This window comes from Microtus pennsylvanicus, chromosome 5 (genome assembly GCF_037038515.1).
Source record: "Microtus pennsylvanicus isolate mMicPen1 chromosome 5, mMicPen1.hap1, whole genome shotgun sequence".
NCBI lineage: Eukaryota > Metazoa > Chordata > Mammalia > Rodentia > Cricetidae > Microtus > Microtus pennsylvanicus.
Window position 1 is genome coordinate 60,914,158 of NC_134583.1, and position 27,267 is coordinate 60,941,424.

Here is a 27,267-nt window from a genome sequence, read left to right on the forward strand (position 1 = left end):
ACCTCTGTGTCCTCTGGCCATTTCCCTGCCAGTCTTTGAACTCGTCTCAGTTTGACACAAGAAACTCAGGCTTACCTGGCATTTTCCGTGAGCCATAAATGGAGCACATTGGTCGGAGAGTCTTCTCATGGGGGAGGATACTTAGAGAACGGATTCTGCAGTCTGGATGGAGTCACTTTCACTAGAGGTCATTGCTGCTTCTGACCCTGTAGTTAAAGGGGGTAAATACAGCCTACAGAGCTAGGAAATATATCTGCTTTTGAAAATGTTGAATTCATGAAGATATTTTTCAATGAACATTTTTGATATTTTTCATGCTTGTGGATATTTCTTTAGCATTCCACACGAGTCCCCTAGCTGTCTGTTCTTCCCACTTTCCCCCAGCTTAGCCTTTCTTCCTTTAGCAACTTATATAACGAGGCTATTGGCTTTCAGTTCGTTGTGCAAGTTGCAACCATGTCTTAGCCCGTCTTTCATTCACAATGCCTGGCTTCAGCTCACTTGCCTGGGGACTTCTAAGAAGTACTCCTTGTTCACCTAGGTGAAGAAAACAGATCCGCTGTATTCAGGGCGCTGTGAGGGTGCTGTGAGGGCGCTTTGTGAGCCTTTCCCAAATTGCACCATTTGGCAAATCTTCAATTTTTTTAAATCTAAAATCGATATGACTAAAATGTTTCAGAGGTCAGACACATACAGCATACAGAACCAAGTTACTCCTCTAGCAAGGAGCCATCTTGAAATCAACACAAAGGTTTTCATGATGAAATATGAGTCCTTACTGACAGGGATCTGTAGACTATGGTTTAGATTCCTATCACAGTAGGTGTCTGCCAAAGGAAATGGGAAAACAGTTGATTTTCAGGCTTTGAAACTATAGGTGAGAGAGAGTATACTTCTATCATTCTTCATAAGAAAGAGAAAGAACAAAATTAGACTAAAAATATGAATCTGGGGGTGGGTGGAATTGGGAGGCAGGACATGGAAGACACAAAGAAAAGCTTAAAAATGTATCTGACACACATCCTTTTTTTTTTTCTTTTTGGAAAGGGCGGAGGAAGCAGGTGAGAGGACGGACATGAGTCTTAGGGACACTGTACTGCCTGTCACTTCCCTTCCCGCCCCCTCCCTACAGCCAGGATGAGGGTGAAACAGGGAGTCTCTCTACTCACCCTTCCACCATTATCCTCTTCACCCTTGTCCAGAATTTGTCTGGACTCAGAGTTGCTAACTTTCCTAATGAAGCAGGCAGGGAGGTCACAGATGATGTCAGCCTCTTCTCTACCGCGCAGAGCCACTTGGGTAGGTGACATGCATACAGAAATGTCTATTTCTTTAGCATTTCTCAAAATTCAAGTAAGTTTCCTCATCTTCCTTATTTATTTGGGCTAATCCGACTGTTTATCACGTTTGTTTTTCTTCCTTTTAATTTGTTCAAATTTACATTTTAAAATTTAGAGTGTGAATGTGTGTGTGTGTGTGTGTGTGTGTGTGTGTGTGCGTGTGTGTGTGCGCGTGCCACCGTGGAAATGAGGATATGAGAGGACAGCTGGTGGGCATTGGGTTTCTCTTTCCACCATGTGGGTTCTGGACATTGAACTCAGATTTCAGGTTTGGTGGCAAGTGCCTTTACCCATTGAGCCATCTGACTCTTCCTTGTGTATCTTTTCAAAGAACCAATTCTTTGTTAGAATGATCATGTGTTCGAATGTATATCTACTGTGTAGCTTTCATAAGGATGAAATGTGGTGACACTGGTAAGGCCCCTGGGCCTGCTTGGTAGAGAGCAGTGAGAAAATTAGCCCCTAGGAAAAGCCTTTCAAGCCAGAGCACTTAACTATTCATGCAGTGCTTGGGTAAACAAGAACAGGAGAGTCCAAAAAAAAAAAAAACCAACCCACTGTTTTATTGCAGTGTGGGAAGTGGGTTTTTTTTCCCTGTTAGGCAATAGAAGGAAGATCTAAGTAAACGAAACATGGGTTAAAATCTTGAATATGGGTTGCAGAGATGGCTCAGTGGTTAAGAGCACTGACTGCTCTACCAGAGGACCTGAGTTCAATTCCCAGCACCCACATGGCAGCTACAACTGTCTGTAACCCCAGTTCCAGGGTACCCAACACCATCTTCTGGTTTCTCTAGATACCGGGATTTCATGGTGCACAGGCATAGATACAGGAAAACTCCCACATAAATAAAATAACTTTAAAAAAATACTGAGTCGAGCTGGGCAGTGGTGGCGCACGCCTTTAATCCCAGCCCTCGGGAGGCAGAGGCAGGCGAGTTCGAGGCCAGCCTGGTCGACAAGAGCTAGTTCCAGGACTGGCTCCAAAGCAACACAGAGAAACCCTGTCTCAAAAAAAAAAATTGAGTCATTTTATCTGAGACTTTTTATAATTTATGCACAATCAAGGAAGGGCCATGAAATGATGTACTGAGCTCTAGAAAGTTATGAGGACTGTGCCACCTTCTGATAGCACAGGGCATACGCATTTAATGGACCTATTATAGAGGCACTACCGACCGAATCTGTGCTCTTTACCGGTAGTGAATCTTCAAATTGTAAATACAAACTTTTATTTTTTTGATAAGAAAACAGACAAGCATTACAAATCTAACAAACTGAGTAAATTATCTGGAGGAGGCATTTTAATGATATTTTTAAAATTAATTCTAGCATGTGAAAAATTTAAATTTCACTCTGTGGATTCTTTATTGACGGTGTACAGAAATATAATTGATTTTTATGCATTTAATCATGTACGATATCTTCGGTGACGTTCCTTACTGGCTCTGACACTGGTGTGTGTTTCCTAGGAATACACACCATCATATCTGGGACTGAGGAAAATGTTACTTCTCCCTTTTCAACTCAGAAACGGTTTTCTTTTCTCGGTGAACTCCTTGTCAGCTTTCATCTAAGGAAGGGCACTTCCTCTGCTGTTGAGGATATTTCAGACAATGAACAGTAGACTCTGCGGTCAGAGCGCCAGCTGAACTAGAAAGCCATGAAGGAGTTACAAACCGAAATTTCCGAAGTTTGGGAATGGTGTGATACCCTTTTAAATGAAAAGCTAGTGCAAAGCACCTCCTTCCGGCTTCGGGATTCCACTTTGGGTTGAAAAATTGGAGTTTTCAGATCATCCACCCATAATGCCTTAAGTAGCTCCCCATTGTCCCCTGGGTATGTCACTGCTAGCTTGGGTGTTAAATTGTGATCTAGGGCTCAGGAGCATCTCTGGGTTCCTGAGCCTGAAGCTCCCCACTGCCCTCTTGTGGCTACTGTGGCGCTGCGACTCTTGCTGCTTCTTGCTGCTCAAGTGGTGATGGAATCCTGAGATTCCTTCCTGAGAGTCACCAAACCCTATAAAGTAATGCCACGAGTTATGCCAGTTCCATGCCATGAACATGGGTCTGTACTATGGGCATGTGTTAGGAGCTCTTTACTGTGATGGCAAGATACAGACGAAATCCAAATAATGGAGTCCCTTTGAGGTCTCGGGCCCTCCCAGGCTTTCCAGTCCTCTCTTGCATGAGCTCCACCCCATTGCCTAGCACAGCCGGAATCAACTGGATTTACAAAGGTAATAGTTGTAAGACGGGAAAGGCGTGGTCCTCAGCACGGTGGCCACCTGATTTCACCTTCCGGGAGGGTTTCTAGGTGACAAAGAGTGGCAGCAGCTCTGTGACAAGGTCACCTTTGGTAAGGTGAGCCACCCTACTCAAGCTATTCCTAGGTCACTAAGCAAGTTCCTAGGTATGAGAGGGTATACCTAGGACGTTCTTGAGAGCCCTTCTTCCCTGCAGCCTGTGCTGTTGTAGGGTGCACACTTGGAGTGAGGGAGGATGGAGAGAGTAGGAGCTGAGGAGGATCTGGGAGGAACTGAGCTATCTGGAAGCATGATCAGAATAGAATGTATGGAAAATTCTGTTTTCAATTAAAAAATTAAATTTTAATTACGGTACGGTTTAAAAAGTATGTAAGTTAAAAAAAAAAAAAGAAACCCGTGTAGGAAAATTCAATCAGAATTTAGTCCTGAAAAAGTCATCCCAGAGGAATCATTTTTCTCTTGGGCTTAGGAAGTTTCAGTCTTAAACATAATTTTAAAACACTTCTGAAATTTAGGCATTTCACAAAATGATATCCCATCTTTAGTATTGCCTCCATGCCCCTTTTTTATTTTCTACTCTAATTCTCTGCTTATATTGCAACATAGTAATATAGACTCAAGCCTCAAAATGAGTTAAAACGTTAGGAAAAAACGACGTTCGTAACCATCAGCACCACCATGTGAAGGTATAAGACTATTTTTATTGTTGTGCATTTATACAAAGAACAAAAAACCATATTAGAGAGTAAATAAAAGTACAAACATAACAGAAAATAATTTGAAGAATAAAATATTTTACTGACAAAGAAATGCTGATTGTGATAATTTTGCGTTCTGCCTCAGCCATCACTGAGGCCACAAGTACAAGGTGGCAGGGTGCCAGTATTTGCATAGATGCTACACTCCTCACAGTACTGAAGGGTACAATTCTCACCAGTAACTTGTTTGATCCCGATGATCTTTCCTTGAATGATTTTGCTTGATTCAACACAGTTTTTGACATCTCCACGATTTGTGAATCTTAAAAAAGACACACACAAAATTAGTTTTGAATTGTCCTTTCCAGTGAGCTTCTACAGTCATGAGGGCTGTATGGGAAAGTCAGGGGCTGAAGCCCACCACACATGTGACACCAGCCTTGGGGTAAAGCTCCTGCTCCTTCCGTATCTTTTCCTCTCCTACAGTTGCTATGCATGTGAACCCAGGTTGCAAAGGTTCAAGCAAGGAAGAGTGACTTGCACCCCAATGGCTGCTATAGGCCCATGAGAGGTGGGAATGATGAAGAAGGTGTTAGAGTTGGCTGGGCTCAGCTCTGGTCTCCACCATCTAAGTCCCGAGAAAGGACACCATTACTGCTGACAGCCTGCCTCTCCCAAACTTCAGACATCTCTTGTCTCTCTTCCATCCCTGTCAGCTGTCTTCTATGGAGTCTATTCTCTTGACCCATGTCACTTTTCCCACAGCCGTTGACAATGAATGAGGGGACATATGAGCTCCCCAGTGAGTGGAAGGGGTCGCTATAGCCATACCCTGTGTGAGTAGGAGACAGCCCATGCCCAAGGCATCCTCTGTGGACTCCCCAGTCTACAGTGTCAGAGGGGGAAAGGGTGCTCAGCCAGGGTCCTGTTAAACACCTGAAGGCACACTCCCTGGTGACAGAAATCAATGCTGGCACATGCGTGCTTTCGGGCATGGGCAGACACACACACACACACACACACACACACAGACACACACACACACATTCACACACAGTCCAGGCTGAGAACAGTGGACTTGTAAGTCTCAGCTCCAAGCTAGAAGGAAAATCCTCAAGTTTCTGTATCCATCTGCCCACATCTTCTCAAACCTGACAGTGGCCTTGACTTTCCATACAAGAAGCCACTGTAGTAAAAATGACCCTGCTCCAAAAAGGTCCAGTGTCCCAGTGCAGAAGTGTTTTCACCCCTACTCGTGTGACTTACTTGATTTCCTTGGCTGCTTTCCTCACAAGACAATAAATAGAAATCAACAGCACATATATAATAAACAGCAGACCGCCAGCAATGCCAAGAAGAATCTTCATTTTCATGTCTAACATCTTTCACACCTGGAAGAGAAGATCGGGCAGAGGGGGTGGCTTCCCTTCCAAATTCAGCAGCCACTTGGCCTCTGCTGCCCCATGTCCCATCCCCCAGTGAAGAAGAAAGAAACCAAACATGAATCCTCATATGTGTGAGTAGAAGGAACTCTGTCCAGGGAGGTCCACGCTGACCTCAGTGGGAAAGAGAGTTTATTTGTGGTTGAAAAGGGATTTGAGCCAGGCAGTAGTGGCCCAAGACTTTAAACCCAGCATCCGGGAGGCAGAAACAGGTGGATCTCTGAGTTTATGGCCAGACTGGTCTACAGAGCTAGTTTCCAGGACAGGGTTCAAAGCTACACAGGGAAACCCTGTCTCGAAAAAAAATCAAACAAAATACCAGAAACAACAACAAAAAGAGACTTGATTGTAAAATCCAGATACCAGGAGATGAGGACGACAGAGAAAGTAATTACTGTTCAGAGGCATTGAAGGACCCTGAGCGAATGAGAAGCCTGCCCTGGGAGCTTCCCACACCTTCCCACCAAGTACAATGGGCAGACCGGTTTCATGGACTGAGGGAATGACACTTCAAAATGTTACTGCCCTAAACTGCTGAGAAAAAAATTAGTTAAAAGCAGATGATTTTTTTGAGGGGTGGGAGACCCCCACAAACAAATAGGTTAAGCTATCTCAGGGTTAAAAAGATTCTGAAGGTGTATAGTCAACCCATTGCTGAGGCTGAAACAGACCTGCTCAGACCATGAGCCAGCTTTCTCTGGAGTTTCTTGTGCCTCGTTCTGTCTTCTAGCAGGCTATGTGTCTCCCTGCTAAACACTTAGCCCTCCCACCAAGTCCCCCTTTCCTGGACTTACTCTACTATCAGAAACTGGGGAGCAGCACACCCAGAGACTACAGAAAACAATACGACTACAAAGCATACTTACCAAAGTCAAGATGCCTAGCACTGAATTAACGACAATTATTTAGCACACACCTCCAAAGAGAAGGAAAAGGTTTCTTATATAGGCTGTTTCAGAAACCTGCAATTTCTCAAACCCGTGATTTGAAAAAAGGATCTAAACAACTCCCTTAGAGCAGTTCAGAGACAGACCGACGTATACCACCGAGGGAAGGATAAGGTCTGCCAAGGCTGCTAGAAACTACCACCAGCTCCAAGCCAACCTCTGTGACATCAGCCACAGCCCCTTTCATCACAATGCCGAATTCTGTCCCACCTCTAGGCATATTTTAGCTTCAAGAACTAGAGACTATTTTATATCATTTAAAGTCTAACAGTTGAGAATCTGCCAATCAGAACCTGGTCAACTGTTTCAATTATTTAAACAGAATCATGGATTGAGGTTTTAAACACCCTTGACATTATAAGCTACAAGTGTTTGACTGTGTACAGTTGCACAGTGAAATGAGGTGAAGCTGTTCACTAGGATTCAAGCACACGCTCGGCCACACTGGCCGTGTCTCACACCTCATGGTGAAATAGCTGCAAAACAAGAAAGTTAAAGAGAATCCCTATTTTAGTCAGGTTTATTGTATGATTTTTTTCTTGTCAGTTTCTTTTCAGGCTCCATCTTTTTATAGTTGAAAATGTAAGATAACCTAAGAGTAAGATCTATCCCTCCTACTAAGATTACTCTTGTTTTGATGTTTTGTTCAGAACCCAGATTTCTTACCAGGAACAGAAGTAATGACCATTTTAGGGTCTCACTTTTGCTGTTGAGCCGTGGTTCTCTATTAACCTGTCTATGTGGGTGGGCTGGCTCTCTGTGCTGACTTCAGGTCTCTAGATGTCCTCTGTAGAGCTGTTGAGTTTTAGTTTGTTCATCTTCTTGTTGTGAGCATGGTGATGACTTACATTCTTCACACAATGAAGGGAACACTGAAAGCCCTAGATTCATTTCTCCTCACCCTTCCCCTTGTTGGGGTAACAGGAGAGAAAGAATCACATTTTGGCCAACTTGGACCATTTTCAAGACTTTGTGTGCAAACCAATCTACTACAGGGTTAAACATGCCAAGATTGGTGCCGCATGCTTTTATCCCAGCATTCAGGAGGTAGAGGCAGGTGTCTCTCTGTAGTTCTGGGTCAACCAGGGCTACATGGTGAGACCTCGTCTCAACAAACCAAACAACAACAACAACAAACCACCTGAACCCACTGGGCTGGGAAGATAGCTGTAAGAAAGAACTTTCTGCGCAAGCATGAGGCCCTCAGTTAGAATCTCCAGCACCCCCATAAAAGCCACGTGGGCCGTGTTCATGACTGTAACCCTAGCACTGTTGGGGACTGAAACAACTGGATCACTAGGGTTTGCTGACTGCCAGCCTACCTCCAGATTTAGACCCCATCTCAAGGGAATAAGACAGAAAGTGCTAGAGCAGGACATTACATGTCTTTCTCTGCCTCCCCCCCCCCCCCACGAATACATGATGGTATGCACATGCCCACTCATGCACACACACAAAAGAAACAAACATCTGATCTTACAGTCCTAAATAGGTAGAAGACAGACACAGGCAAGTAGTCAGTGAGCTTTTACAATGCCCATTGCTATCTTGTGTAGAGTTATAATCTATTACTTTTAAACATTATAATTAAAACAGTTATATCACTTTTCCTCCCTTTTCCATTCATTTCCTTATTCCATCTAAAGGCTCTTCCTCTAACTCTTTTCATGTCCCTGTTTCCAACTTCATAGCCTTTTCTTTCCCAATTATTACATTATATATCTTTAAAATATAGCATTACAGAAGATATTAAGTCAACCAGACCCTGCATTCTACAGAAATTATTTTTAGCTTAATGGAGTCATTGACTTCCTTCTGCAATAAGCAAGGCAGAGAGCAGATCCTCTTGCCTCTGGTTTAGCTATATTCCCCAAGTATGGGGCAGGCTGGCAGACAAGGCTAGCCACATTCAAGATAAAAGCTAAGGAGCAAAGTCTATGTACATAATAATCAAAAATCTCAAAATAGGTTAAAAGTCATGAAAAGTGACTTTAGTGTTGACATCTCCCATATAAATTGAAGTATAGGAAGCAGAAAAGCCTCTGTAGGAACTGGCATAGTCTGTAGATAGCACAACAGTCATGGAGTTTGAGGAAGACTCAAAGGTAGGCTGATTATGCCCACAGAATTGTTTGAGCAGGCCAGATGTGCTGGAGGCCATCGTAGTGCACCATGAAATCACATCGGCGGTGATTGTCCGCTTCTAGGACAAGAAGGAAGACATTCAATGTAAAAAGCTTTTCAGACCACTTCAGGTCTATTGTCCACCATTCCTTCTGAAGCCGTGAGGGATTTTTCCTTACAGTGACATCTCAGATGGGTGATGACAAATCTAGAACCTTGTCAGTCCCCGCATGGGACACCAAACCTCCAGGAAAACCATCAACAGCACTGATAAGTGTTTTCCTTCTACACTGGTTCCATGGAAAGGACCCACATATGGGAGCCAGAGATTTTTTTTCCTCCCCTGGTTGAACCCCCAGGTGCTGGTGGTCGCTAGAGTAGGCCAAAATACTTACAAGACCTTTGAAAATTTCAGTTATATCTTATAGCCTTTCTCCACTGCTATGTGCCACACACAGTATGCCAGCTCGGGGTGTGGGTTTGGATAATTGGGGCTGGTGAAGGATCCTTCCAAAGGGTCCAGGTAACCACCGCAGTCTGGAATATCTGAAAAGATACAAAGATGGTTGTCATTCTTCTGTGGCGTACGGAGTTTACTACGTCCTCCATGAGTGTCACACCACTGTCTTCTGTGCGGGTCACATTTGAGGCTCTCATCTTCTTTTGCCCTTGGTGTCTGAGAGCACAGCTCTGCCCCGTTCTCTAATGGATCGTACTAAGCGATCAGATTGGCTAGAGAGACCTCGCCCCACCTGTGTGGATCTGCAGAACACAGCTGCATCTGCAGGGTTAGTGCTGGAGGTTGCTCACCCCAATCACCCTCCTGTCTCACTGGCTACCAGCAGAGCAGCTGCTCTTCTAGACTGTGCTTTCCTAACAGGCCTACTTGGACTTCAGTATAGAGTCCTCTGCTACTCTCTCCTCTCCCCATACCCCTGTCATGCTAGTACTCAAAGCTCAGCTCAGACACAACCTTCTTTAGTGCTTTCCTGCCACCGTAAGTACAATAAGGGACAGCATGACAAAGAAAACACAGAGAAGCGACCTGGAAAACTCTGTGGAGCTATAAAATAGTCTAGGTTGGCTGACTCGTAGGATCCATGACAGGTAGGGTCTCCATGTCAGGGGTGAAGAGGTGGCTTGGGTCTAGCTCCAGGAGAGCTTGGTATCTCCACCTTGGTGGCTCTGGAGCACACGATATCAATGCCAAAATGAGCTCTTCTAGAACGTTGAGAGTGAAGCTGTCCTCATGACAGCTGCTGGGTCGAGTCCATTGTAGTGATAGGAGCAGCAGGCTGCGTTCGGGCCCAGCTCCCGCAAGGCTAGCTTTATACCCAAAATAACAACACACAAATGGTATTCTTTTAAACACTGCCTGGCCCATTAGTTTCAGCCTCTTATTGGCTAACTCTCACGTCTTGATTAACCCATTTCTATTAATGTGTGTAGCACCACGAGGTGGTGGCTTACCGGAAAAAATCTTAACCTGCGTCCATCTTGGAGACATCTGCCTCACTTCCCTTCTTCCCAGCCTTCTGTTCGGTCCGCTCTGCCTATCTAAATTCCACCCTATCAGGCCAAGCAGTTTTCTTCATTAATTAACCAATGAAAGCAACAGATAGATAGAAGACACTCCCACATCAGTCCATGGCATTCTACCTGAGGTCAGACTGGAACTGGGGTCCAAGTAGATAGAATCATGTAGCATCTGCCTAAAATAGGCTCAGCCTCCCTCCACAGGTGCTCCCCATTCTTGTTGTCAGAATCACCCCCAGGAACCTGAGAGATACAAAGGTGCAAGAGCCTCAACCCACATCTGATGACTCAGACCAGGGGAGTCTTTTTGCTGACAGATGTCACAGAGGTCTCAGGTAACTAAACAGTCTCTCTCCTTTGGGCTCAGGCACAGCGCTTGCCGACCTGTAGCTGTCTGCAGAGCCAAATCTAACCCTTCAGGGGACTCCAGTTAGAGGGAAAGCGCCTCGAGTTTCCCCAGAGCAAAGAATCAGATTTTCAAGGGTGGCGACTGAATCTGTAGTTCCTGTACACAGAACTGGAGAGCTGCCTTTCCTCCAGGGAGGACTCAAGAGCACAATGTCCCCAGCAGGAGCAGGTGGGACCCGTGCTTGCAAAGGGCTGTGGAAAGGATGTGCCTAGGACAACTTACAGTTATCAGGGGAGAAGAAGTAGTAGAAGATAAAGACGCTTCTCCAGACACTAGTAGGGTCTGTGACTATCTGAAACGTCAGCGAATTGGAGGATGATTCGAATACAGGCATGAAGTCGTTTTCACCGCAGACCTTCCCAGGCAGAGGCCCAGTGATGGAGCATCCATCAAACGCCTCAGTGCTCTCATTTTCACGCCGTCCCTCTGGATTCAACGTAGGAACAGAACATGCTGTGGTTGGAGAAGAGCCACTGGCAAAGTCTTTTCAATATATTGTCCCTGTTCAGAGCAGCACAACAGTTTCTAAAGTTGGGGCAAAATGGGTCATTTAAACCTCTCCAAGACCCGTCATGAGCCCCACCCTTCTTCAACATTACACCACAGAAAGTGAACTCACTGCCAGTGCGAGTGAGTGCTCAGAAGCAAGCCTAAAATCCAGGGTTGTGGGCTCCCCCTTCCATCACCCCTGTTCTCTGTGCCTGCATGGTGACTAGCTGGTATAGAATCTTTCTAAGTCAGAATCCAGCTTCACTACTATCTGATATCCAAGCTTGTTGAAAATCAACTCCTCCTCCATGGCTACCTTCCAGCGCAGCATCCTCCAGCTTCCCCTTCTTCCCCACCATTTGTATGATCAATCTGAAGGACGGTTCAGTGCCCTGCACTGAACAGGGCAGCCCAGGGTTTCTATTTTCTGCCCGTGCTGTCAGATTCTCTCCCAATGCCCACAGAGGAGCTATGTCCAAGATGGCTTTGAGCCAATATCATAGCCCAGAAAAGCTGAGCGCCTCCAACCTTCATCAACTTCCTGACCTATAGCTTAAGACCAGAAATTTGACCTTGCTTTCTCCTCTGTAAAAGGACCATCACAGTGTATTTTTTTTAACATTTATGTGTGGTTTTTCTTTTTGTTTTTGATATTCCTAGCATGAAGCACCTACCACAGACTTTGTTCACAAGAATTTGCCCCCATGAACACTGTTTTCTTCCTCTGAGCTTTGCTCTTACCACAGTTCTGCTCTTTCTCTTTATAGATCAAATATGGGGAGGGGTGGAGCCTTCTCATAACTCTACTGATTCAGGAAGGCAGTGAGTTTGCCTTCTTTGCAGTGGACTGACAGTCAGCCAATTCCTGCTTCTGCCATGTAGAGCCCTGGTTCTCCAAGTATGGTAGCTAGAACAGCAGCATCAGAGTCACTTGAGAATTTGTGTCTTGTGCAGATTTTCAGGCTCTATCCTGAAAATTTATATATTTATTTATTGTATATTTATATATATAAATATTTATTTATATATTTATATATAAATATATTTATTTATTATATATTTATTTTTATATATTATTTAAATTAGGGAGTAAGGACCCCAACGTGGTCATGGTCGAGCATGTGACTTTGATGAGCTCTCTTGGTGATTCTGGCAGCTACAGAGTGAGAACCATTAAAGTGGGGGTAAGAACAGGGGCCCCAAATCTGGGCCCAGGAGGCTGGGATTCCATCCCTTTTCTTCATCTATTATTTGGTGGTCCTGTTAGTGCCTTCTCTGAACTTTCTTATCTACTGAATTGGGTTGCACCTGCTATTGAGAGGTACTGAGAAATCAACTAAAGCAGATCTTATGAAGTTCTAAGACTGTAGTACACGGAGTCTAGGATCTTAGCAAGGCATAGTGAGGGCATTACAAAATGGAGAATGTATGCTGTTTTTAAAATAAAATTTCAAAATTGGTCAGGACTGGGCCCCTTGGAGACTGTGATCTAACTGTATTGGATGCAGTCTAGGACTGGGTTTTGGGAAGTGTCTGTGATAGCTCTAACATAGATTAGAGTTTAGGACCAGAGTTTAAGATTTAAAGTTCTAGAACTTGACTAGCTGAGTACCAACCGTGAAGGTTCTGTGCACTAGCTGACGGACATCGGCAAGCTGCTTGTGTCTAGACCTTTAGCACTGGCCTCACAGCACCTGTGTGATTCAGATTTTGGATTGCCAGTCTTCATTGATGACCAGCAACCATAACTATCATCATCATCATCATCACGGGGACCCCTTTGTTTCTGGAGGCAACTGAGTTCCCTCCATAGGGAACTCATCTCCCACCCGAACATGGTTAGAGTCAGCACCCCCTTGAAAAACTGAGGCCTCCACTTTCTGGATGCGGGAGATGATTCGGATGCTCTGGTTTTCAGGTCTCTCTATGGTACAGATGCAACTCTCATTAGCACTGAGCTGTAGAATGAAGGCTTTGTGGGTCTCTCCAAGACCAGCACTTCCCAGACTGGCTGTGTATGTTCATCAGCCTGGTAGATATCATAGTTAGCACTGAGGAAGGGAGCAGTCCCTGTCTCCTCAACACTCAGCAGGATTTGACCTCCCAGAAGAAATACAATAGAACGTTCATACAGCAGCTGATGGAAGCAGGTACAGAGATCTACAGCAAAGCACTGGGCTGAGCTGCAAGAGACCAGTTCAAGAGAGGGAGGAGCAGAAACAAGCTCCACCAGGGGGCGATAATATGAACAAAGGGGTCAAGACCATGATGGTGACACCCATAGAAACAGCTGACCTGAGCAGGTGAGAGCTCACTGACTCTAGACTGATAGCAAGAAAACCAGTACAGGTACAAATTGGGCCCATTGTTTTGGGTAACAATTTTTAGGCTGGGATAGTCTGTGGGACCACTGGCAGTGGGACCAAGATTTATTCCTAGCGCTTGAACTAGCTTCAGGCCTGTTTTCGAATCATCCTCCAATTCGCTGACGTTTCAGATAGTCACAGACCCTACAAGTGTCCGGAGAAGCGTCTTTATCTTCTACTACTTCTTCTCCCCTGATAACTGTAAGTTGTCCTAGGCACATCCTTTCCACAGCCCTTTGCAAGCACGGGTCCCACCTGCTCCTGCTGGGGACATTGTGCTCTTGAGTCCTCCCTGGAGGAAAGGCAGCTCTCCAGTTCTGTGTACAGGAACTACAGATTCGGTCGCCACCCTTGAAAATCTGATTCTTTGCTCTGGGGAAACTCGAGGCGCTTTCCCTCTAACTGGAGTCCCCTGAAGGGTTAGATTTGGCTCTGCAGACAGCTACAGGTCGGCAAGCGCTGTGCCTGAGCCCAAAGGAGAGAGACTGTTTAGTTACCTGAGACCTCTGTGACATCTGTCAGCAAAAAGACTCCCCTGGTCTGAGTCATCAGATGTGGGTTGAGGCTCTTGCACCTTTGTATCTCTCAGGTTCCTGGGGGTGATTCTGACAACAAGAATGGGGAGCACCTGTGGAGGGAGGCTGAGCCTATTTTAGGCAGATGCTACATGATTCTATCTACTTGGACCCCAGTTCCAGTCTGACCTCAGGTAGAATGCCATGGACTGATGTGGGAGTGTCTTCTATCTATCTGTTGCTTTCATTGGTTAATTAATGAAGAAAACTGCTTGGCCTGATAGGGTGGAATTTAGATAGGCAGAGCGGACCGAACAGAAGGCTGGGAAGAAGGGAAGTGAGGCAGATGTCTCCAAGATGGACGCAGGTTAAGATTTTTTCCGGTAAGCCACCACCTCGTGGTGCTACACACATTAATAGAAATGGGTTAATCAAGACGTGAGAGTTAGCCAATAAGAGGCTGAAACTAATGGGCCAGGCAGTGTTTAAAAGAATACCATTTGTGTGTTGTTATTTTGGGTATAAAGCTAGCCTTGCGGGAGCTGGGCCCGAACGCAGCCTGCTGCTCCTATCACTACAATGGACTCGACCCAGCAGCTGTCATGAGGACAGCTTCACTCTCAACGTTCTAGAAGAGCTCATTTTGGCATTGATATCGTGTGCTCCAGAGCCACCAAGGTGGAGATACCAAGCTCTCCTGGAGCTAGACCCAAGCCACCTCTTCACCCCTGACATGGAGACCCTACCTGTCATGGATCCTACGAGTCAGCCAACCTAGACTATTTTATAGCTCCACAGAGTTTTCCAGGTCGCTTCTCTGTGTTTTCTTTGTCATGCTGTCCCTTATTGTACTTACGGTGGCAGGAAAGCACTAAAGAAGGTTGTGTCTGAGCTGAGCTTTGAGTACTAGCATGACAGGGGTATGGGGAGAGGAGAGAGTAGCAGAGGACTCTATACTGAAGTCCAAGCAGGCCTGTTAGGAAAGCACAGTCTAGAAGAGCAGCTGCTCTGCTGGTAGCCAGTGAGACAGGAGGGTGATGGGGGTGAGCAACCTCCAGCACTAACCCTGCAGATGCAGCTGTGTTCTGCAGATCCACACAGGTGGGGCGAGGTCTCTCTAGCCAATCTGATCGCTTAGTACGATCCATTAGAGAACGGGGCAGAGCTGTGCTCTCAGACACCAAGGGCAAAAGAAGATGAGAGCCTCAAATGTGACCCGCACAGAAGACAGTGGTGTGACACTCATGGAGGACGTAGTAAACTCCGTACGCCACAGAAGAATGACAACCATCTTTGTATCTTTTCAGATATTCCAGACTGCGGTGGTTACCTGGACCCTTTGGAAGGATCCTTCACCAGCCCCAATTATCCAAACCCACACCCCGAGCTGGCATACTGTGTGTGGCACATAGCAGTGGAGAAAGGCTATAAGATATAACTGAAATTTTCAAAGGTCTTGTAAGTATTTTGGCCTACTCTAGCGACCACCAGCACCTGGGGGTTCAACCAGGGGAGGAAAAAAAATCTCTGGCTCCCATATGTGGGTCCTTTCCATGGAACCAGTGTAGAAGGAAAACACTTATCAGTGCTGTTGATGGTTTTCCTGGAGGTTTGGTGTCCCATGCGGGGACTGACAAGGTTCTAGATTTGTCATCACCCATCTGAGATGTCACTGTAAGGAAAAATCCCTCACGGCTTCAGAAGGAATGGTGGACAATAGACCTGAAGTGGTCTGAAAAGCTTTTTACATTGAATGTCTTCCCTCTTGACCTAAAAGTGGACAATCACCGCCGATGTGATTTCATGGTGCACTACGATGGCCTCCAGCACATCTGGCCTGCTCAAACAATTCTGTGGGCATAATCAGCCTACCTTTGAGTCTTCCTCAAACTCCATGACTGTTGTGCTATCTACAGACTATGCCAGTTCCTACAGAGGCTTTTCTGCTTCCTATACTTCAATTTATATGAGAGATGTCAACACTAGTAAGTCACTTTTCATGACTTTTAACCTATTTTGAGATTTTTGATTATTATGTACATAGACTTTGCTCCTTAGCTTTTATCTTGAATGTGGCTAGCCTTGTCTGCCAGCCTGCCCCATACTTGGGGAATATAGCTAAACCAGAGGCAAGAGGATCTGCTCTCTGCCTTGCTTATTGCAGAAGGAAGTCAATGACTCCATTAAGCTAAAAATAATTTCTGTAGAATGCAGGGTCTGGTTGACTTAATATCTTCTGTAATGCTATATTTTAAAGATATATAATGTAATAATTGGGAAAGAAAAGGCTATGAAGTTGGAAACAGGGACATGAAAAGAGTTAGAGGAAGAGCCTTTAGATGGAATTAGGAAATGAATGGGAAAGGGAGGAAAAGTGATATAACTGTTTTAATTATAATGTTTAAAAGTAATAGATTATAACTCTACACAAGATAGCAATGGGCATTGTAAAAGCTCACTGACTACTTGCCTGTGTCTGTCTTCTACCTATTTAGGACTGTAAGATCAGATGTTTGTTTCTTTTGTGTGTGTGCATGAGTGGGCATGTGCATACCATCATGTATTCGTGGGGGGGGGGAGGCAGAGAAAGACATGTAATGTCCTGCTCTAGCACTTTCTGTCTTATTCCCTTGAGATGGGGTCTAAATCTGGAGGTAGGCTGGCAGTCAGCAAACCCTAGTGATCCAGTTGTTTCAGTCCCCAACAGTGCTAGGGTTACAGTCATGAACACGGCCCACGTGGCTTTTATGGGGGTGCTGGAGATTCTAACTGAGGGCCTCATGCTTGCGCAGAAAGTTCTTTCTTACAGCTATCTTCCCAGCCCAGTGGGTTCAGGTGGTTTGTTGTTGTTGTTGTTTGGTTTGTTGAGACGAGGTCTCACCATGTAGCCCTGGTTGACCCAGAACTACAGAGAGACACCTGCCTCTACCTCCTGAATGCTGGGATAAAAGCATGCGGCACCAATCTCAGCATGTTTAACCCTGTAGTAGATTGGTTTGCACACAAAGTCTTGAAAATGGTCCAAGTTGGCCAAAATGTGATTCTTTCTCTCCTGTTACCCCAACAAGGGGAAGGGTGAGGAGAAATGAATCTAGGGCTTTCAGTGTTCCCTTCATTGTGTGAAGAATGTAAGTCATCACCATGCTCACAACAAGAAGATGAACAAACTGAAAATCAACAGCTCTACAGAGGACATCTAGAGACCTGAAGTCAGCACAGAGAGCCAGCCCACCCACATAGACAGGTTAATAGAGAACCACGGCTCAACAGCAAAAGTGAGACCCTAAAATGGTCATTACTTCTGTTCCTGGTAAGAAATCTGGGTTCTGAACAAAACATCAAAACAAGAGTAATCTTAGTAGGAGGGATAGATCTTACTCTTAGGTTATCTTACATTTTCAACTATAAAAAGATGGAGCCTGAAAAGAAACTGACAAGAAAAAAATCATACAATAAACCTGACTAAAATAGGGATTCTCTTTAACTTTCTTGTTTTGCAGCTATTTCACCATGAGGTGTGAGACACGGCCAGTGTGGCCGAGCGTGTGCTTGAATCCTAGTGAACAGTTTCACCTCATTTCACTGTACAACTGAACACAGTCAAACACCTGTAGCTTATAAGGTCAAGGGTGTTTAAAACCTCAATCCATGATTCTGTTTAAATAATTGAAACAGTTGACCAGGTTCTGATTGGCAGACTCTCAACTGTTAGACTTTAAATGATATAAAATAGTCTCTAGTTCTTGAAGCTAAAATATGCCTAGAGGTGGGACAGAATTCGGCATTGTGATGAAAGGGGCTGTGGCTGATGTCACAGAGGTTGGCTTGGAGCTGGTGGTAGTTTCTAGCAGCCTTGGCAGACCTTATCCTTCCCTCGGTGGTATACGTCGGTCTGTCTCTGAACTGCTCTAAGGGAGTTGTTTAGATCCTTTTTTCAAATCACGGGTTTGAGAAATTGCAGGTTTCTGAAACAGCCTATATAAGAAACCTTTTCCTTCTCTTTGGAGGTGTGTGCTGAATAATTGTCGTTAATTCAGTGCTAGGCATCTTGACTTTGGTAAGTATGCTTTGTAGTCATATTGTTTTCTGTAGTCTGTGGGCGTGCTGCTCCCCAGTTTCTGTTAGTAGAGTAAGTCCAGGAAAGGGGGACTCGGTGGGAGGGCTAAGTGTTTAGCAGGGAGACACATAGCCTGCTAGAAGACAGAACGAGGCACAAGAAACTCCAGAGAAAGCTGGCTCATGGTCTGAGCAGGTCTGTTTCAGCCTCAGCAATGGGTTGACTATACACCTTCAGAATCTTTTTAACCCTGAGATAGCTTAACCTATTTGTTTGTGGGGGTCTCCCACCCCTCAAAAAAATCATCTGCTTTTAACTAATTTTTTTCTCAGCAGTTTAGGGCAGTAACATTTTGAAGTGTCATTCCCTCAGTCCATGAAACCGGTCTGCCCAATGTACTTGGTGGGAAGGTGTGGGAAGCTCCCAGGGCAGGCTTCTCATTTGCTCAGGGTCCTTCAATGCCTCTGAACAGTAATTACTTTCTCTGTCATCCTCATCTCCTGGTATCTGGATTTTACAATCAAGTCTCTTTTTGTTGTTGTTTCTGGTATTTTGTTTGATTTTTTTTCGAGACAGGGTTTCCCTGTGTAGCTTTGAACCCTGTCCTGGAAACTAGCTCTGTAGACCAGTCTGGCCATAAACTCAGAGATCCACCTGTTTCTGCCTCCCGGATGCTGGGTTTAAAGTCTTGGGCCACTACTGCCTGGCTCAAATCCCTTTTCAACCACAAATAAACTCTCTTTCCCACTGAGGTCAGCGTGGACCTCCCTGGACAGAGTTCCTTCTACTCACACATATGAGGATTCATGTTTGGTTTCTTTCTTCTTCACTGGGGGATGGGACATGGGGCAGCAGAGGCCAAGTGGCTGCTGAATTTGGGAGGGAAGCCACCCCCTCTGCCCGATCTTCTCTTCCAGGTGTGAAAGATGTTAGACATGAAAATGAAGATTCTTCTTGGCATTGCTGGCGGTCTGCTGTTTATTATATATGTGCTGTTGATTTCTATTTATTGTCTTGTGAGGAAAGCAACCAAGGAAATCAAGTAAGTCACATGAGTAGGGGTGAAAACACTTCTGCACTGGGACACTGGACCTTTTTGGAGCAGGGTCATTTTTACTACAGTGGCTTCTTGTATGGAAAGTCAAGGCCACTGTCAGGTTTGAGAAGATGTGGGCAGATGGATACAGAAACTTGAGGATTTTCCTTCTAGCTTGGAGCTGAGACTTACAAGTCCACTGTTCTCAGCCTGGACTGTGTGTGAATGTGTGTGTGTGTGTCTGTGTGTGTGTGTGTGTGTGTGTGTCTGCCCATGCCCGAAAGCACGCATGTGCCAGCATTGATTTCTGTCACCAGGGAGTGTACCTTCAGGTGTTTAACAGGACCCTGGCTGAGCACCCTTTCCCTCTCTGACACTGTAGACTGGGGAGTCCACAGAGGATGCCTTGGGCATGGGCTGTCTCCTACTCACACAGAGTATGGCTATAGCGACCCCTTCCCACTCACTGGGGAGCTCACATGTCCCCTCATTCATTGTCAACGGCTGTGGGAAAAGTGACATGGGTCAAGAGAATAGACTCCATAGAAGACAGCTGACGGGGATGGAAGAGAGACAAGAGATGTCTGAAGTTTGGGAGAGGCAGGCTGTCAGCAGTAATGGTGTCCTTTCTCGGGACTTAGATGGTGGAGACCAGAGCTGAGCCCAGCCAACTCTAACACCTTCTTCATCATTCCCACCTCTCATGGGCCTATAGCAGCCATTGGGGTGCAAGTCACTCTTCCTTGCTTGAACCTTTGCAACCTGGGTTCACATGCATAGCAACTGTAGGAGAGGAAAAGATACGGAAGGAACAGAGAACTTTACCCCAAGGCTGGTGTCACATGTGTAATGGGCTTCAGCCCTGACTTTCCCATACAGCCCTCATGACTGTAGAAGCTCACTGGAAAGGACAATTCAAAACTAATTTTGTGTGTGTCTTTTTTCAGATTCACAAATCGTGGAGATGTCAAAAACTGTGTTGAATCAAGCAAAATCATTCAAGGAAAGATCATCGGGATCAAACAAGTTACTGGTGAGAATTGTACCCTTCAGTACTGTGAGGAGTGTAGCATCTATGCAAATACTGGCACCCTGCCACCTTGTACTTGTGGCCTCAGTGATGGCTGAGGCAGAACGCAAAATTATCACAATCAGCATTTCTTTGTCAGTAAAATATTTTATTCTTCAAATTATTTTCTGTTATGTTTGTACTTTTATTTACTCTCTAATATGGTTTTTTGTTCTTTGTATAAATGCACAACAATAAAAATAGTCTTATACCTTCACATGGTGGTGCTGATGGTTACGAACGTCGTTTTTTCCTAACGTTTTAACTCATTTTGAGGCTTGAGTCTATATTACTATGTTGCAATATAAGCAGAGAATTAGAGTAGAAAATAAAAAAGGGGCATGGAGGCAATACTAAAGATGGGATATCATTTTGTGAAATGCCTAAATTTCAGAAGTGTTTTAAAATTATGTTTAAGACTGAAACTTCCTAAGCCCAAGAGAAAAATGATTCCTCTGGGATGACTTTTTCAGGACTAAATTCTGATTGAATTTTCCTACACGGGTTCCTTTTTTTTTTTAACTTACATACTTTTTAAACCATACTGTACTTAAAATTTAATTTTTTAATTGAAAACAGAATTTTCCATACATTCTATTCTGATCATGCTTCCAGATAGCTCAGTTCCTCCCAGATCCTCCTCAGCTCCTACTCTCTCCATCCTCCCTCACTCCAAGTGTGCACCCTACAACAGCACAGGCTGCAGGGAAGAAGGGCTCTCAAGAACGTCCTAGGTATACCCTCTCATACCTAGGAACTTGCTTAGTGACCTAGGAATAGCTTGAGTAGGGTGGCTCACCTTACCAAAGGTGACCTTGTCACAGAGCTGCTGCCACTCTTTGTCACCTAGAAACCCTCCCGGAAGGTGAAATCAGGTGGCCACCGTGCTGAGGACCACGCCTTTCCCGTCTTACAACTATTACCTTTGTAAATCCAGTTGATTCCGGCTGTGCTAGGCAATGGGGTGGAGCTCATGCAAGAGAGGACTGGAAAGCCTGGGAGGGCCCGAGACCTCAAAGGGACTCCATTATTTGGATTTCGTCTGTATCTTGCCATCACAGTAAAGAGCTCCTAACACATGCCCATAGTACAGACCCATGTTCATGGCATGGAACTGGCATAACTCGTGGCATTACTTTATAGGGTTTGGTGACTCTCAGGAAGGAATCTCAGGATTCCATCACCACTTGAGCAGCAAGAAGCAGCAAGAGTCGCAGCGCCACAGTAGCCACAAGAGGGCAGTGGGGAGCTTCAGGCTCAGGAACCCAGAGATGCTCCTGAGCCCTAGATCACAATTTAACACCCAAGCTAGCAGTGACATACCCAGGGGACAATGGGGAGCTACTTAAGGCATTATGGGTGGATGATCTGAAAACTCCAATTTTTCAACCCAAAGTGGAATCCCGAAGCCGGAAGGAGGTGCTTTGCACTAGCTTTTCATTTAAAAGGGTATCACACCATTCCCAAACTTCGGAAATTTCGGTTTGTAACTCCTTCATGGCTTTCTAGTTCAGCTGGCGCTCTGACCGCAGAGTCTACTGTTCATTGTCTGAAATATCCTCAACAGCAGAGGAAGTGCCCTTCCTTAGATGAAAGCTGACAAGGAGTTCACCGAGAAAAGAAAACCGTTTCTGAGTTGAAAAGGGAGAAGTAACATTTTCCTCAGTCCCAGATATGATGGTGTGTATTCCTAGGAAACACACACCAGTGTCAGAGCCAGTAAGGAACGTCACCGAAGATATTGTACATGATTAAATGCATAAAAATCAATTATATTTCTGTACACCGTCAATAAAGAATCCACAGAGTGAAATTTAAATTTTTCACATGCTAGAATTAATTTTAAAAATATCATTAAAATGCCTCCTCCAGATAATTTACTCAGTTTGTTAGATTTGTAATGCTTGTCTGTTTTCTTATCAAAAAAATAAAAGTTTGTATTTACAATTTGAAGATTCACTACCGGTAAAGAGCACAGATTCGGTCGGTAGTGCCTCTATAATAGGTCCATTAAATGCGTATGCCCTGTGCTATCAGAAGGTGGCACAGTCCTCATAACTTTCTAGAGCTCAGTACATCATTTCATGGCCCTTCCTTGATTGTGCATAAATTATAAAAAGTCTCAGATAAAATGACTCAATTTTTTTTTTTGAGACAGGGTTTCTCTGTGTTGCTTTGGAGCCAGTCCTGGAACTAGCTCTTGTCGACCAGGCTGGCCTCGAACTCGCCTGCCTCTGCCTCCCGAGGGCTGGGATTAAAGGCGTGCGCCACCACTGCCCAGCTCGACTCAGTATTTTTTTAAAGTTATTTTATTTATGTGGGAGTTTTCCTGTATCTATGCCTGTGCACCATGAAATCCCGGTATCTAGAGAAACCAGAAGATGGTGTTGGGTACCCTGGAACTGGGGTTACAGACAGTTGTAGCTGCCATGTGGGTGCTGGGAATTGAACTCAGGTCCTCTGGTAGAGCAGTCAGTGCTCTTAACCACTGAGCCATCTCTGCAACCCATATTCAAGATTTTAACCCATGTTTCGTTTACTTAGATCTTCCTTCTATTGCCTAACAGGGAAAAAAAACCCACTTCCCACACTGCAATAAAACAGTGGGTTGGTTTTTTTTTTTTTTTGGACTCTCCTGTTCTTGTTTACCCAAGCACTGCATGAATAGTTAAGTGCTCTGGCTTGAAAGGCTTTTCCTAGGGGCTAATTTTCTCACTGCTCTCTACCAAGCAGGCCCAGGGGCCTTACCAGTGTCACCACATTTCATCCTTATGAAAGCTACACAGTAGATATACATTCGAACACATGATCATTCTAACAAAGAATTGGTTCTTTGAAAAGATACACAAGGAAGAGTCAGATGGCTCAATGGGTAAAGGCACTTGCCACCAAACCTGAAATCTGAGTTCAATGTCCAGAACCCACATGGTGGAAAGAGAAACCCAATGCCCACCAGCTGTCCTCTCATATCCTCATTTCCACGGTGGCACGCGCACACACACACGCACACACACACACACACACACACACACACACATTCACACTCTAAATTTTAAAATGTAAATTTGAACAAATTAAAAGGAAGAAAAACAAACGTGATAAACAGTCGGATTAGCCCAAATAAATAAGGAAGATGAGGAAACTTACTTGAATTTTGAGAAATGCTAAAGAAATAGACATTTCTGTATGCATGTCACCTACCCAAGTGGCTCTGCGCGGTAGAGAAGAGGCTGACATCATCTGTGACCTCCCTGCCTGCTTCATTAGGAAAGTTAGCAACTCTGAGTCCAGACAAATTCTGGACAAGGGTGAAGAGGATAATGGTGGAAGGGTGAGTAGAGAGACTCCCTGTTTCACCCTCATCCTGGCTGTAGGGAGGGGGCGGGAAGGGAAGTGACAGGCAGTACAGTGTCCCTAAGACTCATGTCCGTCCTCTCACCTGCTTCCTCCGCCCTTTCCAAAAAGAAAAAAAAAAAGGATGTGTGTCAGATACATTTTTAAGCTTTTCTTTGTGTCTTCCATGTCCTGCCTCCCAATTCCACCCACCCCCAGATTCATATTTTTAGTCTAATTTTGTTCTTTCTCTTTCTTATGAAGAATGATAGAAGTATACTCTCTCTCACCTATAGTTTCAAAGCCTGAAAATCAACTGTTTTCCCATTTCCTTTGGCAGACACCTACTGTGATAGGAATCTAAACCATAGTCTACAGATCCCTGTCAGTAAGGACTCATATTTCATCATGAAAACCTTTGTGTTGATTTCAAGATGGCTCCTTGCTAGAGGAGTAACTTGGTTCTGTATGCTGTATGTGTCTGACCTCTGAAACATTTTAGTCATATCGATTTTAGATTTAAAAAAATTGAAGATTTGCCAAATGGTGCAATTTGGGAAAGGCTCACAAAGCGCCCTCACAGCACCCTCACAGCGCCCTGAATACAGCGGATCTGTTTTCTTCACCTAGGTGAACAAGGAGTACTTCTTAGAAGTCCCCAGGCAAGTGAGCTGAAGCCAGGCATTGTGAATGAAAGACGGGCTAAGACATGGTTGCAACTTGCACAACGAACTGAAAGCCAATAGCCTCGTTATATAAGTTGCTAAAGGAAGAAAGGCTAAGCTGGGGGAAAGTGGGAAGAACAGACAGCTAGGGGACTCGTGTGGAATGCTAAAGAAATATCCACAAGCATGAAAAATATCAAAAATGTTCATTGAAAAATATCTTCATGAATTCAACATTTTCAAAAGCAGATATATTTCCTAGCTCTGTAGGCTGTATTTACCCCCTTTAACTACAGGGTCAGAAGCAGCAATGACCTCTAGTGAAAGTGACTCCATCCAGACTGCAGAATCCGTTCTCTAAGTATCCTCCCCCATGAGAAGACTCTCCGACCAATGTGCTCCATTTATGGCTCACGGAAAATGCCAGGTAAGCCTGAGTTTCTTGTGTCAAACTGAGGAGAGTTCAAAGACTGGCAGGGAAATGGCCAGAGGACACAGAGGTTGACTTGAAAGGGCTCCCAGTGGGTCAATCTGAAATCAGCAACATATCAAAAGGGAATGATAAGGGAAGTATGAATTGAAACGCTCCAATGTCACAATGCCATGAGTCTATAGTGCTACTCAGGGTGGAGTCAGGGAAAGGCAAGGAAAAAGTTAATTTACCGTGGTAAACTTAGAGGATACACTGTGGAAATGGACACTATGAGGGGCTGTGTAACACTGTTCCTGGGAAGACGGGAACCCTACTCACCCCAGGCAGAGATCTGATGGCAGACTAAAAGAACGACAAAAGTCTTTCCAACATGGTGAACCTATGAATTTACTCAAGGGGAGGGGCTAGAAGTCCAAAGGCAACCGCATCATGGTGGGTGACACAAAACTGGAGCCCTGGAACACTCTGTGTGACTCCCAGGCAGCTCCACGGGTCACAATCTTCCCTCAGCAGCCCCTAGAATGAAAGGGACCTTGTTGACTTCCTGAGTATATGAAGATTCCATGTTTTTCTTCAGAGGAGACTCCTACACAATGGGTGTTACAACTCCTACAAAAATCAAAACCGAAAACTGTGTCTGAAATCATTGTCACCAAGGAAGAAAACGTAGCATTGTTTAAATAATCTCTCTGGACCTTACAACAGCCTTCTGAGATGGGTCCGATTATTATCGTCATACATAAAAAGGGGGATTTTGGACTAGGAGACTGCTTATTTGTTTCCCAGCTGCCTAGACCTGAATAATCACACAGAAACTATCTTAATTACAACACTGCTTGGCCAATAGCTTAGGGGTATTCCTACCTAGCTTAAATTAGCCCATTTCTATTCATCTGTGTATCTAAAATGAGGCTGTGGCTTATCAGAAAGGTTCTGATGGTGGCGTCTTTCTCCTTAAGCAGCTACATGGCGTCTCCCTGACTCCACATACTCTATCTCTGTTTGGATTTCCTGCTTGGCTGTACTCTGCTAAGCCATTGGCCAAATCAGCTTTATTCATCTACCAATAAAAGCAACACATGTACAGAAGGACATCTCACATCATCAATGATGACATAAATGAGGGAAATTGTAGAAGCTTGAAATGTCAGTGAGAATGGAGAGGATGGAATTTACTGTAAAGACAGGTGAATACAGACAACAGAGGACACCAACAGAGTGTGCACATGAAAGAATAGAAAGGTGATACGAAACCCTGGTTACTGTGAATGAGAACCCCCATTCATAAAAGACAGAATGTGAAGGAAACAGAATGTATTAACTTGTTTAACCACTGTCACTCGGATCCCATATGTGCCTGAAAGTGCTGTGGTTTTTGGAGACACAGCAATAAACAGTAGCAGTAGAATTCCTTCTCTTATAAGAGGAGGTATAGGGAAGGGTTTGGATGAAGGAAAGGGAAAGAAAAATGTTGTATTTAAATCACAAAAGAAAAATAAAATAGTAATTTCTAAAATTCTTCTTAAGTGATCATTCTAAGAACTGGAGAATAAAGAAATCAAAGAATCATTCAGATGAGTTTTCAACATGCTCATTGGTTTAAATCCCAGGCATAATATGGAAGTTAGATAGGCCTTGGCAAGTGTAAAAAGAGATTAGATTGCTGAACATGACTAAGGTTAGCCGTGCACAGCGTATCGTGTCAAAAGAACAAGCTGAAGGTGAAACCCAGGAAGCGGCAACATGTAAAAGAAGTGTTCCAGGCAGCACGTGAAGTGATGCTTGGACATGAGTGGTCCAAGTGGTGCTTTAAGGAAATCGCTAAATACATCAATAAATCAGTATCTAATAAAAAAAAGAAATGGTTGTCATACAGGTAAGAGAAAACCTACATAGAAACAATAAACACTGTCACAGTCTGAACGTGAAATGTCACCATGAGCCCGTGATTGAGCACTTGGCCTCCAGATAATGACAGTATGTGGGAAGACTCTAGTAAGCTGTGCCTCACTGAAGAGATTACTTATATCAGGAGTCAGAGATCAGGGTAAAAATCTGATGGATCAGAGAAGCAGCAGAATAGTGACCATCACCCTCCTCTGGCTCTGCTTCCTTGATCCAAAAGGGTCCACAAATCTTTCTAAGCCCCTCCCCACTACTTCCTATGTCTCTCTATATGTTCTCAGTCCTCCAAAACCTCTATGGCTAATTTTGGTCAGCTAGTAGCTAACTCTGCCCTCTGATTTATGGTAGTTTTATTATCAGTCTTGAAAGTGTCAGAGTACAATCAAAATATCCCACAACACCTCACTGAAGGAACAGGCCATGAGGTACATGCATTTGGGGTTATAGGGGTGCCAGTCCCTTTCTCTTTTTTTCCTCTCTGTCTGTTATAAGGTAGAGAACCTTCTCTACCACACATTTGACACCATGGGACCAAAAAACCCTTTGAAACCTTAGGTTAAATGCTTTCTCCTATAAGTTATCTCTGTCAGTCATTCTGAAATGAGAACTCTAACCGGAAAGAGGAGAGTTGCAAGAAC